The 15,546-nt window shown below is 47.2% G+C and overlaps 1 protein-coding gene and 1 pseudogene across 2 annotated transcripts in view; one reads left to right on the forward strand and one right to left on the reverse strand.

Moving 5' to 3' along the window:
* The window catches only part of IL1RAPL1 (interleukin 1 receptor accessory protein like 1), a 2,053,286-nt gene that overhangs the window by 71,481 nt on the left and 1,966,259 nt on the right, over nt 1-15,546 (reverse strand). The window lies entirely within an intron of this gene.
* Nucleotides 9,092-15,079, forward strand: LOC148113451 (uncharacterized; annotated as a pseudogene).

The following is a 15,546-nucleotide window of genomic DNA, read 5'->3' on the forward strand; positions in this document are numbered from 1 at the left end:
TAAATGGGATATTTCTTTTTTTTAACTCAGTCACCAGAAAACCAAATTTCTTCCTTTCCATTAATATCTTAGGTGGGAGTTCTTTGTAAATCCAAATATTTCTTCCATACAATTGCAAATTAGAATTGAAGGAATTTTGCACAATGTTATTCCTAATTTCTTTATCTGTAAAATAAATCACCACATCTCTAGGCAATTGCCTTTGCTTTGCAATCCAGGAGTTTATTCTGTAAACTCTGTCAATCCTACAGAACACTTCCTCAGGTTGAACCTTTAAAATCCCAGCTAGAATTTCAGAAGATATTTTCCTTAAATCATCTCTATTATTTTCCTGCAAACCTCTCAGTCTTATCGCATATTCAGTGAAATTATATTGTACCATTAAAACCTCTCTTTCAATCCTCTGTTGCAGATTTTCTACATTGCCAGTCTTTTGATCAGCCTCCATTTTAGGTTTTTCTTCTGAGCTATTATCTTGAGTATTTATCAAATCATTTTCAATTTTTTGAATTCTATTGTCCAAATTATCTTGAGTTTCTTCCATTTTAAACTCTAGTAACTTAGTATTTGTATCCAACTGTATCATAAATTCTGAGAAGCCATTAGCCATTTTTAAAATTTTTCGCTCCAAAAAAATCAAACTTAGATTTCACCAATTCTTTAATTTCCTGCTTAAATTTTTCAAGATGCTGATTCACAATCTCATCCCTTCTTTCAATCTCCTCTAAGAGAAATTCTATTATGTTAAAATCAGGTTTCTGAGACTGGAGACTTAAAACTTGTTCCTTTAAATTGTTAGTTGGGGAATCCCCCCCCCACTACTTGTTTGTCTGACTTTATAAGTCTCAGTGCCATGTTTCCGCCCAGGCAAGCTTTGTTGAAAAAAAGAAAAAAGACTTGTGGAAATTGGGATCATAGAAACACCCAGGAGCATAGAAGAGTCCAAAGGCAGATGCATGAATAAATGTGATAAATGTATTTATTCATATAACAAAACATATTAACTATATACAAAGGCTGTCTTAATATCCATTAGGATAGGGGGCACACAGCGTGTGTGACTACCCCTATCAAAGATCATGTCTCATGGAGAACAAACGTAAAAGAGAGCAAGGTGGAAAGGTTAGAGGGGGTTTTATACTCAGTGTAAGCCCCTCCTCTCCACATAGGGGTGGGGGCACTTTCTGCCTCCACTAGTGTCTGTATGATATATGTGCCAATGGCTTGCAAATACTTGACAGTTCCCCTCCTTGCGAGCCAATGGCATGCAAACATACAAATGCAATGCACAACAGATTTTACTCTGTGAGACATAACTTTTTACACAGATCTTTGTGCCTATCTGCTGGTAGAGGTTTTGTGAAAATATCAGCTGTTTGATATTTGGTCTGACAATGTGATAAAGATATAAACCCCATCTCTACTAGTTGCCTAACATTTTGATAGCGGATATCAATATGTCTGGACCTTTTTCCCACCGCATAGGCTTTGGCAATGCCTATGGCCCCGGTGTTGTCTTCTGTAATTTGGATGGGCAAAGTCGGTGGTGTCCAGATGCTAGAAATTAAGGCATCAAACCATATCAGATCGTTCCCTGCCTCTGATAAGCATGCATATTCGGCCTCAGCGGTGGAGCACGAAACAAATTTCTGTTGCCCCACATGCCAATGAATGGGTGCCTCATTTAATAGTACCAAGAAGCCCGAAGTACTCCTACGTGTCTTGGTATCTCCGGCCCAGTCCGCATCCGCGAAGCATTTTAATTGGGCCTTGTCTCTATTCTCAGGTTCCAAGCGAAGCACGTAATCTGCTGTGGTCTTGAGATACCTTAATAGCTTTTTAATGGCCAACCAGTGGAACTGGGTAGGATGTTCCACTTGTCTAGATAGCAGGTTTACGGCCAGGGCAATATCTGGACGGCTCCAGTTATTTATATATAGTAATGAGCCGATCACTGACCTAAATAGAGTATTATTTTGGAACTCTGGGCTATCCTTGTGTGCCAATCCATAATAGTCGGTCTGCATTGGGATAGCCGTTGGCTTGCTATCTTCCATTTTACATTTCACCAAGAGTTCCTCTATCTTTTCCTTTTGGGAGAGAGCAAAACCTTTTGGTGTAGTGATGATTTGTACGCCTAGGTACTTGTCCACATATCCTAAAGACTTTAGAGTGAACTTTTTTTTGTAGGGTCGTGGCAAATATAATACTTCCCCCCTTGTCAGGCCCTATATAGAAAAGGTCATCGACATACACTAGGACTTTCTCCAGACCCCCCTTTGGTATCCCTTGTGAAGGTACATTTATCAGCTGGAGATGGATGGAAACCCAGTGATTTGAGAGTTTTAGTCAGGCATTTGTACCACAGTATGCCTGATTGTTTGAGGCCGTACAAACTTTTCTTCAGAAGCCAGGTGTGGCCTTCCTGCCGTTGAAATCCGGGGGCACCTCTGACATAAATTTCTTGTTTTAGATGTGCGTGTAAATAAGCAGTTTGCACATCAAATTGAAAAATGTGTTCCCCATGTGCTGCTGCGGTGACCAAAGCAGCCCTCACACTTTCCGCTCTCACAGTGGGGGAGTATGTTTCATCAAAATCCTGCAAGTAGCGCTGTGCGTAGCCTTGTGCTACCAGCCGGGCCTTATAGAGGAGTTTGTTGTTGGGCATTGGCTTGACCTTGTAGACCCAACGGGTGCCAATTGCTTTCCTCTTTTTGGGGACTTCCATGGGGATGAAGACTTTCAATTTTTTAAGACTGTCCATTTCCCGCTCCATTGCCACCCTCCACCTGCGCTGTTCTTCCTCGGGAAACTGGAGGACATCTGAGTACATCTTAGGGGCCATGGTAACGCTGTTGACCGAGGCAACACAGCCAATGTCCAACCTTTTGGGTGGCACCCCTTTATTGGAGCGTTTTGACCGTCTGGGAAATTGCCACTCACCATCATCATTGTCATCCGGAGCATCGGTGTCAGAATTGGAGCTGCCGGAAGTATCTTTCCAATCAAAATGGGGCGGGCCTCTGTCCCAGGCACTGCGAAGATATGGTCGTTTAGGTGAGGCAGGAGGTGTGAAGTCACCCAGGGATTCCTTGTCTGAATCATCAGAGTCAGGTAGGGATTCATCACCATCTGGATCTTCGCTGGTCAGTTGCTTGGAGTTTGTTGGTTCATCCTCTTCAGGTGGTGCTGCTTGTTCAGTGTCGCTTCTAATAGGGGAATAACCGGGTTCATTGGAATGAATTCTTGACCAATTTGACCCCTCCTCAAAGGAAGCTGATTTTGAGACAATGACAAGGTTATTTTTGTCTACAAATCTAGAGGCCTTGCTGCCGGTTGCATAACCTATAAATCTGAGCCTCCTCGATGCCTTGCCCCCCTTTCTTCTGAGGTGCTTGGGAATATGGACCCAGACATAGGAACCAAAAATTCTCAGGTGTGAGAGGCTAGGTTTCCTTCCGTGGACCAGGAAGTATGGGATTTGGTTAATGACACTACTCCATGTCCTGTTGACTAGATAATTAGCCATTTTGACTGCTTCTGCCCAAAAACCTTGGCTCATGTCGGCATCTGCAAGTAAGCAGTTCATGACATTTTGCAGCACGCTATTTCTCCTTTCTACAATGCCATTCTCTGAAGGCGTTTGAGGTGATGATTTAAAATGGAGGATACCTCTCTCCTTCATCCACTTTTCAAAAGTCCTGGATGTAAACTCAGTTCCCCTATCGCTCTGCACCTGAGCGATGCACACCTTGTGTTGCTTTTGGATCTGGTTGTAAAGATATTTGAAGTTGGTAAAGACTTCAGTTTTGTCCTTTAAAATAAATACATGGCCATAACGAGAGTAATCATCGACTACCGTTAAAAAATAACTCCCCTTGCCAAGGGAGGGCCTAAAAGGACCAACCAAATCCATGTGTACCAGCTGATAAGGGTACCTTGCACGTTGGGAAGAGACCTTAGGTATAGCAGCAGTTTTTGATTTTGCTGCCTTACAAATGGCACATTCCAAATAGGTATTACAATTCTTTATCTTAAGGCCATCGGAAAAATCTTGCATTTTCCTAATAACCGGGAAGCTGGCATGGCCGAGCCTGCGGCGTAATATATGTGCACAATCCAAATGTAAAGGTTTACCCATGCACACTTTGTCAACCTTATGTATCTTATCATTACCAGTCTTGGTCTGTGCAGTAATGACAGTAGGCACTGGATTAATGGTCACCTTAGACTTTCTCAGGGTTGGCTGAGGAGTTGTGATCTTAATGGGCTCAGCCTTAATGGCTTTGGATGTCCTAGGAGCCGGTTTAGGAGCTTCATTGGGATTAGGGCCAGCATCCTTGAGTTTGGACAACCTGGGGGTTGGCACAGGAGCATTCTGCTCTATCTGGGCGCTAGCCCCCTGTGCCCTCTTATTAGGTGTCTTGTGCCTTTTGACCTTTGCTTTTGGGGAAAAATAAGGCAAATGGTTGATTTTTAGAATATCGCCAATAACATCCCCACTTTCAAAAATATAACCTCCACCCTTCTCAAATACCAGTTTTACATTTTTATCCTCAGTCAATTTTAAAATACTTAAAGGTTGTTCTTGATTGAGGAAACATACAGTGCCCCAGTAACATCTCCTATACCAGGCACATTGATCATGCCTTCCCCAGTTACCTCTGTTTTGTCCCCAGTGGCAATTTTTACTGAGGACTGGAGTGGGTGTAAAATCTTAAATCATTGCTTCTTGTTAGCTATATGTGTTGATGCACCTGAATCAGGAAGCCACAGCCCCTCAGCATCCTGTACCTGGGAGGTGGGATTGCCACCTGTGACACTACAGAATTGGTATCCTTTATGACCACCTGCCCCTCTTCCACGCCTCTTTTATTTTTATTATGCTTAGGTCCAGCCGTGTTGGCCCTAGAGTGAGGGCACTCCCTTTTAAAGTGACCTTGCATGTCACAGTCAAAGCAGGTGGGAAAGGTATTAATCCTTTCACTTGTGTCCTGGCACCTCCTCTGAGGCCTAGGCCTGTGGTATGCCTCCTTCATTTCTTGTTGTTCCTCATCTCTGCGCCTTAAATCTTCCTCAATAAAGCGACCAGAAAAGTATTCTATATTTCTTTGTTCCCTAGAAACCCCTTCTAGAGAAATAATGAAGGGACTCCAGGATTTGACTAGGGAGTTCAACATTACACTAATTAAAGTGGAGTCAGGAACAGGCTCCCCCCCCCTCTGTATAAGCTCATTCCTCATGGCTTTAAGCATTGCCAAATGTTCCCCCATCTTGACACCAGGTTTGAGTTTATAATTGTGAAAAATTCTTGACAATCTGCTGGTTGCAGCCATATTGTCACTATGGAACAAATTATATAGGGCAGTCCAAACTTCCTGAGCTGTGAGTCCATCTGAAAGACTGGCATAAAAAGCTGTGTCTATAGAACTTAACAGGGTTGTGTAAGCTCTTTTATGCAGGAACTCGATTTCAGGGCTTCAAGGTAAAGGAGGTGGTCTTTTGATCATGTCCAGGGTATTTTCTCTTAAGAGAATTATCTGAATCTCTTTACACCATTTTTTAAAATTCTGACCACTTAAATGTAATTTTTCAAAATTATTTGGCAAAGTTACAAAACGATTACCATTAAACTGCATGGGGAGTTGTTCAAAGGGCTGAAAAGAGCCTGTCATGAATGGCATTGGGATCCCTATGCCTGGGATCGATTGCTTAGGTCTGGCTCCTTTTTGTAGTTCTTCTGTAGTTTGAAGCAACTGGGCACGTGCAGGAAATGGAGCATGCTCCAAAGCCTTTTCTTGTTGGAGCTCCAATCTCCCTCTCTGAGCTCTGAAGTCAGGTCTGGCTGGAGCTTCAGGGTAGGCCCAAACATCATCTGGGTGGCGGGGAAACCTTGGAGGAGTGGGAAGAAGGCCTGGAGATCTTTCTGGAGACTGGAGGCCCATCAGATGAGGTCCATGGGCTGGATAGGCCTGGAAATGTCTCTGGATCTCCTCTTTTCCATCAGAGGGGCAGGATTGCAGCTCCGGATCATCCCAGCAGGGCCGGAAAGGTGCGGAGGCCTCAGCCTGGGCCTCCCTGGAGCATTCAGTGAATGGTGAGCGCCTCTGCAGTGGGGGGTGGGAGGCTGCAGGTCCATCTGGGTTCCTCCGGGGGTGGGAGGTTGGATTTGGGGCCCTCCTTAAGTGGGCAGCTGGGTCTGGGACCTCGGGGCGGCCCGTGGGTGGTTGCTCCATAAGTTGCAGGGCAGCGACCAGGGCCTCTATGGCCTCTTTGATGTTTGCCGTGGCAGGTGGGGCCTGGCAAGGGGCTTGTGGGTTCGGAGTGGTCCTCTGGGCCGCTGGAATGCTGAACTGACTGGCTGGCATTGTAGGCCTGGGCTGTGGAGCTGGGGATGGCCTGGCTCGTGGTGCTGGCAAAGTGCCCAGGGGAGCAGCCATCTTGGAGGAAGTTGCCTCCGGAAGTGGCCTGGTGGCCATTTTGTTTGGCGGGAAACTGGGTGGGGGGGCAGTCTCTCTGGCGGCAGGCGCCATCTTGGAGAGATCAGGCAGGGGAGTCCTTACCGGGATGGCAGGCATCTCTGGTGCTGCCTCCTCAGGCCTCTTTCTGGCTGCTGCCCTTGTCTTCAGGAGGGAGGCGAGCGCTGCTCGGCACTCCTCTTCTGACATCTCAGCCACTTGCCTGTCCAGGCTTTCATCTGGTCCTTCTGCCCCCTCTTCGTCAGAGCTGAAGAAGCCTTCTCCAACATTGCCTGGCTCGGCCCCTGGGATCTCTTGCTGCATCTGGGTGGCCTCTGGCTGCCAGGGTGTAGCTGGATGGAAACCCCCTTCAATGTTTTCCATCGTTGATTCAGACTGGGGCTGCTGTGAAGTTCTCCTCTGTTGAAGGCCTCTGTTCACAACAGGGGAGCTTCTCTCACAGGTTATTTTGGAGGGCATCTCGCCTTTTCAACAGCTCCTGGAATGGAGTTCTGCTACCATTCCCTCTGCTACCATTCTGTGGAAATTGGGATCGTAGAAACACCCAGGAGCATAGAAGAGTCCAAAGGCAGATGCATGAATAAATGTGATAAATGTATTTATTCATATAACAAAACATATTAACTATATACAAAGGCTGTCTTAATATCCATTAGGATAGGGGGCACACAGCGTGTGTGACTACCCCTATCAAAGATCATGTCTCATGGAGAACAAACGTAAAAGAGAGCAAGGTGGAAAGGTTAGAGGGGGTTTTATACTCAGTGTAAGCCCCTCCTCTCCACATAGGGGTGGGGGCACTTTCTGCCTCCACTAGTGTCTGTATGATATATGTGCCAATGGCTTGCAAATACTTGACAAGACTTCTTTCCAACCAAAAGCAATATCAGATCTCCAGGGGAAAAAAAGAGAGAGAAAAAACACGGGAGCGAAGTTTTGTCTACAATTGTAGCCAATGGTGTGTATTCCGCTACATTGTAATAATAGAAAACGGAAGGACTTTCCCTTTCAGCCTCTTCTCAAGCCGCGGCAGACGCCATTTTAAAAGTCTTTTTTTCCCCCTTTCCTTTCCTTTTTTTTCTCTTAAATAATTTTTATAAAATAAGTAAAATACTTGCGATTCAGTATCACAGGTCGAGCTCACATTTTCTTTAATTGATCTGTTAAATTCGCAGGCTTGCTCTTGAGGCCTGGCTCTGCATATAGCAGAGGTCTCCCAAAGCCCGGAGCAGCGGCTGGGGATATGGGGAATCTCATCCGCTCCGTCCCAAAAGTAAAAAAAAAAAAACTTTTGGGACTATGCAGAGAGTTCTACCCACCCCAGCCGGCTCTATCTCCGTTTCCTCATGGAAACGGAGTTTTTTCGAGCCACCATTCCGTTGTGAAGGCGGCTCTAAACAGGCAATGGAAGCTGATGATCCCGAGGGAACGTCTGGCGGCGACCAGCAGCAAACCGGAAGTCCGTGGTCACCATTTCTTATCCGATTGGTATTTGTACCTATCTGCTCCCTTCTGCAGGGCATCTATAACATGGCCCCAGACTCTTGCCATTTTGACCAGCCATTCCTGTAACCTCACCTCTTCGGATTCCAGGTGGGGGCACTTGAGTATCAGGACGAATTCAACCCCTGAAACAATATGGAACGGGGTATATCCGGTGCTGCTATGTACGGTGTTATTGTATGCGACCTCGGCGAAAGGTAATAGGTCTGCCCAGTCGACTTGTTGGTATTTGATGTAGCACCGGATATACCTCGGCGAAAGGTAATAAGTCCGCCCAGTTGACTTGTTGGTATTTGACATAGCACAGGATATACTTCTCTACCATTGCATTGGCTCTCTTGACCGGCCCATTAGTAGAAGGAAGGAAGGCAGAGCTAAGTCCCTGTGAGGAGCCTATTGTTGCCAAGAACTTCTGCCAGAATTTGGCTGTGAACTGTACCCCACGATCAGAGACAATCCATCGGGGCACTCCATGAAGGCGGTATATGTTTGTTAAGAACAGTTTGGATAGCTTTCTAGCCAAAGGTAATCCCAGGCAAGCCACAAAATGGGCTTGTTTCAAAAAAAAGATCAATTACTGTCCATATCATTGTGTTACCCCGGCTCTCAGGCACGTCCATGATGAAGTCCATGGCTATCTCCTCCCAGGGTCTCACAGGAGCCGCCACTGGCTGTAGGAGGCCTGGAGGTTTACTGACCCATGTCTTCATCATAGTACATGTCATGCAACTGCGTACATAGTCTTCCACATCCTTTTTTAACTGGGGCCACCAAAATTGACAATTCGTGAGGTGCAAAATTTTTAAGAATCTGAAATGTCTGGCCGTCCGGACATCATGACATCGGCACAACACTTCAAGTCGTAGACTATGTGGAACATAGATTTTGGTCCCTTTCCTTGCCAGATCAGCCCTATGACTTAAAATACACTTATTGGCTTGGTACCATTCATCAGATGGAAGTTCTTTCTGGATGTCCTGGGCAATGCCTGTGGCTTGTGTTGTTCTATGGGTTGTATAGGAGACTGGTTGGGTGATCCAATCCCCTGTGACTGGTTTCGGAATGAGAGCCTGTACCACCTGTTCTCATTCACTAGAGTATTGAGGTTTATGGGACAAGGCATCAGCCAGGAAATTCTTTCCTCCAGGGATGTATTTCAGGCTGAAATTGAACCATTGGAAATACATGGCCCACCTGACCTGCTTGGGCAAGAGTCGACGGGGGGTTTGGAGGGCTTCCAGATTCTTGTGGTCAGTCCAGACCTCAAATGGTAAGCCCTCCCCTTCCAACAGATGTCACCACATCAATAATGCCCATCATACTGCAAATGCCTCCTTCTCCCAGATAGCCCACCTGCGTTTGGTGTCGCTTAATTTCCAGGACATGTAAGCACATGGTTGTAATCTCCCCTGGTTGTTCACTTGCAAGAGGACCGCTGCTTCAGCTACATTGCTGGCATCAGCCTGTATCACAAATGGCTTCCCCGGGTCTGGATGTTTTAGCACCGGCTCCCTTGCGAACAATGTTTTCAATGCTTCAAATGCCTGTTGACATGCACTATCCCACTGTATTGGATGCCCTGGACGTGGCCTATTAACCAGATGTTTGGTTTTTAAGAGGTCAGTTAGTGGAAGTGCAACTCGTGCAAAGGACAGGATAAAGTGACGATAAAAGTTTGCAAATCCCAAAAAGCTTTGCAATTGCTTTCTCATTCGTGGGGCCTGCCAATCTAATACTGCCTGCACTTTTGTGGGGTCCATCTCCACCCCTTTTGAGCATATGCAGAAGCCTAAATAGTCCAACTGAGACTTGTGGAATTTGCATTTGGATTCTTTTACATACAGTTTAGCTGCTAATAGTTTCTGTAAGACTTGCCGTACCAATGTGACATGCTCTTCTAGTGTCTTGGTATATATTAGAATGTCATCCAGGTATACAAGAACACTGTTATATAACTGATCTTGTAACACTTTGTTAATAAGCTGCATGAATACAGCGGGCACTCCTTGTAATCCAAATGGCATTACTTTAAACTGGTAACTGCCTAGAGGACAATTAAATGCCTTCTTCCATTCGTCACCTGGTTTAATCCTAATCCTATAGTAATGCTCCCGTAGGTCTAATTTTGTAAACACCCGTCCCTCCGCTAACCGTGCCAACATATCCTTCATTAATGGGAGTGGATACAGGTGCTCTATGCACACCACATTCAGACCATGAAAATCAATACAGAGGCATAGGCTGCCGTCTTTCTTCTCCCTAAGGAGAACCGGAGCCGCCACTTTAGACCTGGCCTGCTCTATGAAACCCCTTTTCAGGTTTTTCTCTATATATGTTCTCATCTCTGCCAATTCTTGTGGCGTCATTGAGTACATTTTGTGTTTAGGTAAAACAGCTCCTGGAATGAATTCAATAGCACAATCAGTGGCTCGATGGGCAGGTAGGGTATTGCATTCTTGTTCACTGAACACCTCTTTAAGATCATCATACACTGTGGGGTAGCCTATTGGCTCTGCGGCCGCCCTACTCTCTTCAACCCCTGTTGGATTGTTCTCATGGGGAGGTGGATCAGGTCCCATTCCTATTCTTAGATGTCGGCAACTCCCCCCCCACCAGATAGTTGGGCCCCATTTATCGAGCCATGTGAGGTCCAATACAACCTCCTCTGTTATGTTGGGTACCACCACAAATCTTATGCGCTCTTGATGAGCCCCCTCTCCAGAGTGAGTTTCTTGGTCACATGTGTTGCTGGTTGGCCTCCTAACAAGGACCTGTCCATATGCTCGAAGCAAATGGAACGTTTTAAAGGCCTTAGTCCTGCCCCTATTTTTTCTGCTGTGGCCTTACTTATTAGGCATCTGGTGCATCCTGAATCCACTAGGGCCTCACACTCTCCATGCCTCCCTGCAGTCAGGACCACAGGAATGAGGAAGGGTTTGATAGCCTTACTCACCATAGGATCAGCCTCCCCCTCATCCTCACTTTCACTGGCTGTCTCTATGTTAGTTGGTTTGCTCTCAGTTCCAGGGGTTGATGGACTCACATGTTGCACCCCTCGGGACTTCTCTGGGGTCTTTCGTATGCTCTTTCATGCTGTCCCTTGCTTAAGTTTGAGAGTCTTGGACTATGGTGGGACGGACCATCTCTCATTTGACCTTATGACTCTGGTTTGGATCACCTTGAAAGGGCGGCCTTTGAGACTTTTTTCCCCACCATTGAATAGACCTATTATAATCACAAGACTTACCATCGTCATGATAGGACGGTGATGTCCTGATGTTCTGATGTTTTTAGCATATTGTCTTCTCTTTAACATATTTTCCTCCCTTATTTAATCTACCTGTTTTTACCATCTCTAACACCCTTTAATAGAAAATGATCCTTCATCACTCTCAGCTCATTACTATTCTTTAATGTATTCAACTGCGGAGCTCCTTGCACTGCGAGACTCCCCCCTCTCGCAGGTTTGGCCCTCTCAACTATCGAGGGCTGCCCTTGATGACGGGTTTTGGAACCCCAAGAGGTGGTACGCTAAAAAACGGAAACTCTGGGGTTTTTTAAATAGATTTTTAGATCCAATTTTAAAGGGATCCAGGAGGAGGGTGGTTTTTAATAATAAAAATGAGACTAGGGGGTCTCTTAAGGATCAGCAGCCATGCCATTTTGACAGTCCCAGCGGGTTGGGGAGGTTGGGAGTCGTAGAAGATGCTCAGAGGAGGGTGGGACAAGCTATACCTGTGATGGTGGGAAGGGGCAGAAGAAATCGAAGTAGGGGTGGGGAGCATCACACCAGATGCATTTGGATAGTGACTTGCCCCCATACCTCCTGCTCACCCTGCTTTCCTGGGGATATGAAAGCGAAGGACCCTGGTTTCCATCTGATATATGTGAATGCCAGGTCCATGATGAATAAGGCTCTCCTCATACGAGATCTTATTGATGAGGAGGGTGCAGACCTGGCCTGTATCACGGAGACCTGGTTGGGGCAAGAGGGGGGAATCCCTCTCTCTGATTTATGCCCCTCAGGCTTTTGTGTCCTGCACCAGCTGCGACACCAGGGAAGGGGTGGGGGTGACAGTAGTTGTTAGAGAAAGTCTGAGTTCTAGGGAGGCCACTGTCCCTCAGATAGGAGGGTGTGAGTCTCTTCTATTGAAGTGGGACCCTGGAGTTCAGTCAGGCTTGTTGGTCACATACCTATCTCCCAGCTATGTTGCCACAGCCCTGCCCGCACTGCTCAATGTCTTGTCTGAGGTGGCACTTGAACTCCCCAACCTTTTAGTTGTGGGAGATTTTAATCTGCCTTCGATTGGTGAGTCATCTGAGACAGTCCGGGAGTTCATGGCCTCCATGGCAACCATGGACCTGACTCAGGTTATTCAGGGCCCAACTCATAGGGGAGGACACACACTCGACCTGGTTTTTCTCTCTGGGCAGTGGATAAATGGTCATGGTAAGGGGGAACTTTCCATCACTCCCCTGTCATGGACTGACCATTCCCTCCTTAGACTAGACTTTCAATCTGCCAACCCCTGCCGCTGGGAGACGGGACCCATAAAATGGTTCTGCCCTAGGCTCCTGATGGACCCAGAAAGGTTCTTGAAGGAGCTTGGGACATTCCCCACCTCTCAATCCTGTGATTCAGCTGAGGCTCTGGTGGCATCCTGGGAATGGGTGGCTACCGACGCCTTGGACAGAATCGCACCTTTGCGGCCTCTAACCTGACGCAGATCCCGGATTGCTCCTTGGTTTTCCATGGAGCTCCGGGAAATGAAATGTCGGAAAAGACGCTTAGAGGAGAGTTGGAGGTCCTCCCGATCTGAATCCGACCGAACACAGTTAAGAACCCATATTAGGTCTTATCTAGTGGTGATGGAAGCGGCGAAATGTCACTACTTCGCCGCCCTCATTGCATCTGCAGAAAACCGCCCAGCGGCCCTGTTTCATGTGACCCGCTCCCTCCTCAATCAGGGAGCGAGGGAAGACCCTTTGCAGGGCAGAGCTGAGGATTTTGTACAGTTTCTGCAAGATAAAATCGCTCAGATCCGGATCGGATTGGACTCTGACTGGGCAGAATCCAATCGGGAGACTAGGGTGGGTCTTGAGAATAATATCTGGATTGAGTTTGACCCTGTTTTTGTCAAGGAAGTGGACAGGATTGTGGGCAAACTTAGTTCCTCCACTTGCTTATTGGACTCTTGTCCCTCCTGGTTGGTTTCGGCTGCCAGAGAGGTGACTAGAGACTGGATCCAGGCAATTGTCAATGCTTCATTGAGAGAGGGGAACTTCCCCGCCTCTCTTAAGAAGACAGTGGTTCAACCTCTCCTCAAGAAGACTTCTCTGGATCCAGACTCATTTAATAACTATCATCCCGTCTCCAACCTTCGCTTCATCGTGAAGGTTGTTGAGACTGTAGTGGCTCAACAGCTCCCACAATTCCTGGAGGAAACAGAATACCTTGACCCGTACCAATCAGGCTTCCGACACGGTCACAGCACGGAAACGGCATTGGTCACTCTGGTGAATGATCTCTGGTGGGCTTGGGATCGGGGTTGTTCCTCCATCCTGGTCCTACTTGACCTCTCAGCGGCTTTTGATACCATCGACCATGGTATCCTACTGCAGCGACTTGTGGGGTTAGGGGTGGGAGGCACTGTCTTATGATGGTTTTCCTCCTATCTCTCGGGTCGCTTTCAGTTTGTATGGGCGGGAGGGCAGAGATCCACCCCGAGGCCCCTTAATTGTGGGGTGCCTCAGGGGTCGGTTCTCCCCCCCCTGCTCTTTAACATCTATATGAAGCGACTGGGTGAGATCATTCGTGGCTTTGGGGTGAGATATCATCAATATGCTGATGATACCCAATTATACATCTCCACCCCAGACCACCCCAGAGATGCCCTTTCCGTGATGTCCCGTTGCCTGGAGGAGGTATGGGCCTGGATGGGCAGAAACAGATTCAAACTCAATCCCTCTAAGACTGAGTGGCTGTGGATGCCGGCATCTCGGGTTTCAGAGGCTCCATCACTTTTGATAGATGGGGAAAAACTTGCACCCGTTGATGGGGCTCGCAACTTGGGTGTCCTCCTGGATGCTCGGCTATCCCTAGAAGACCATCTAATGGCCGTGACCAGGGGGGCCTTCTCACAGGTTCACCTGGTGCACCAGTTGCACCCTTTCCTGGACCAAGATGACCTTCGCACAGTCACTCATGCCCTGGTTACTTCCCGCTTGGATTACTGCAATTCCCTCTACATGGGCCTTCCCCTGAGATGTACCCGGAGACTCCAGCTGATCCCGAATGCAGCTGCACAGGTTGTTATGGGAGCCCCTCATTACTCCCATATAACACCCCTCCTGCGTGAGCTGCACTGGTTACCAGTGGTTCTCCGGGTCCGCTTCAAGGTGCTAGTCCTCACCTATAAGGCCCTTCATGACTTAGGTCCAGGATATTTGCATGACCTTCTCCTGCCTGCCTCTCACCATCTTGTTCGCTCACATAGGGCCGCTCTCCTCAGGGTTCTGAAGGCGAGCCAATGTCACCTTGCTGTGCCCAGGGGTAGGGCGTTCTCTGTGGGTGCTCCCACCCTCTGGAATGAATTACCTACTGAGCTCTGGACGGCTCCTGATCTCCGCTCCTTCCGTCGGGACTTGAAGACTTGGCTTTTCAAACAAATAGGCTGAGACTGATTCCGGGCTTTATTATTTACTACTAATTAATTATTTGGATTAAATTATGATTTTATTGTACTTGTTTCTTAACTTGTGTTCGCCGTCCTGAGTCCTTCGGGAGAATGGCGGCATATAAATACATGTAATAAATAAATAAATAAATAAGTTTAGATGTTTCAGTGGGAGGCTTGAGTCCTGTCTCTGAACAGTCAATCACCCTGTGTCCTGGCTTCCCACACCAAAAACATGTCATTGGAGTACAAGTTGGTCTGCTCTTAATGAGTGGGGCCGTAGAGGGGGATGAGGCAGACAACTGTGGCATTGGGCCCATCTGCACTAGTCGATCTGGTGATTTTCATCCTCTTCCAGACCACTCTACCTGTGGCTGGTCCACCCTCCTGAATTCAATGTCAATTTCTGTGGCTGCCTGAATCCACACCCCCAAACGAGGTGGCAGGCCATGAGTCACACAGACCTGCCTCAAAGGTTGATCTAACCTGGCCTTAAATTGGTGTACCAGTAATCTCTCCAGCCATCCTCTCACATTCCCCGCCAACTGCCAGAATTCCCATACATATTTGACCACGGGCCGGCCACACTGCCTGGCCACCAACAGATCCCCTTCCGCTTGTTGTATGCTGGTATTATCCTCAAAGCGCTCTTGCAACAAAGAGAGGAATAGACCAATATCTCCGAGCTCCCCAGCATGATCACGGTATAGTCTAGCCACCTATTTGGCTGCCTCACTTTCCATGACTCCTGCCACAGCCATCACCATGGCCCATTGGGATGTACATAGGGTCTAAGTGGTCTATCACCTGGCCTATAAACAAAGCCATCTTCTCAGCACTGCCGTTGAAGGAAGCCTTCAGAGTAGGTGGTTCCCACCTTCCTAGTA

The sequence above is a fragment of the Pantherophis guttatus genome, chromosome 5, assembly GCF_059756535.1.
Source record: "Pantherophis guttatus breed Tessera chromosome 5, ASM5975653v1, whole genome shotgun sequence".
NCBI classification, from domain to species: Eukaryota; Metazoa; Chordata; class Lepidosauria; order Squamata; family Colubridae; genus Pantherophis; species Pantherophis guttatus.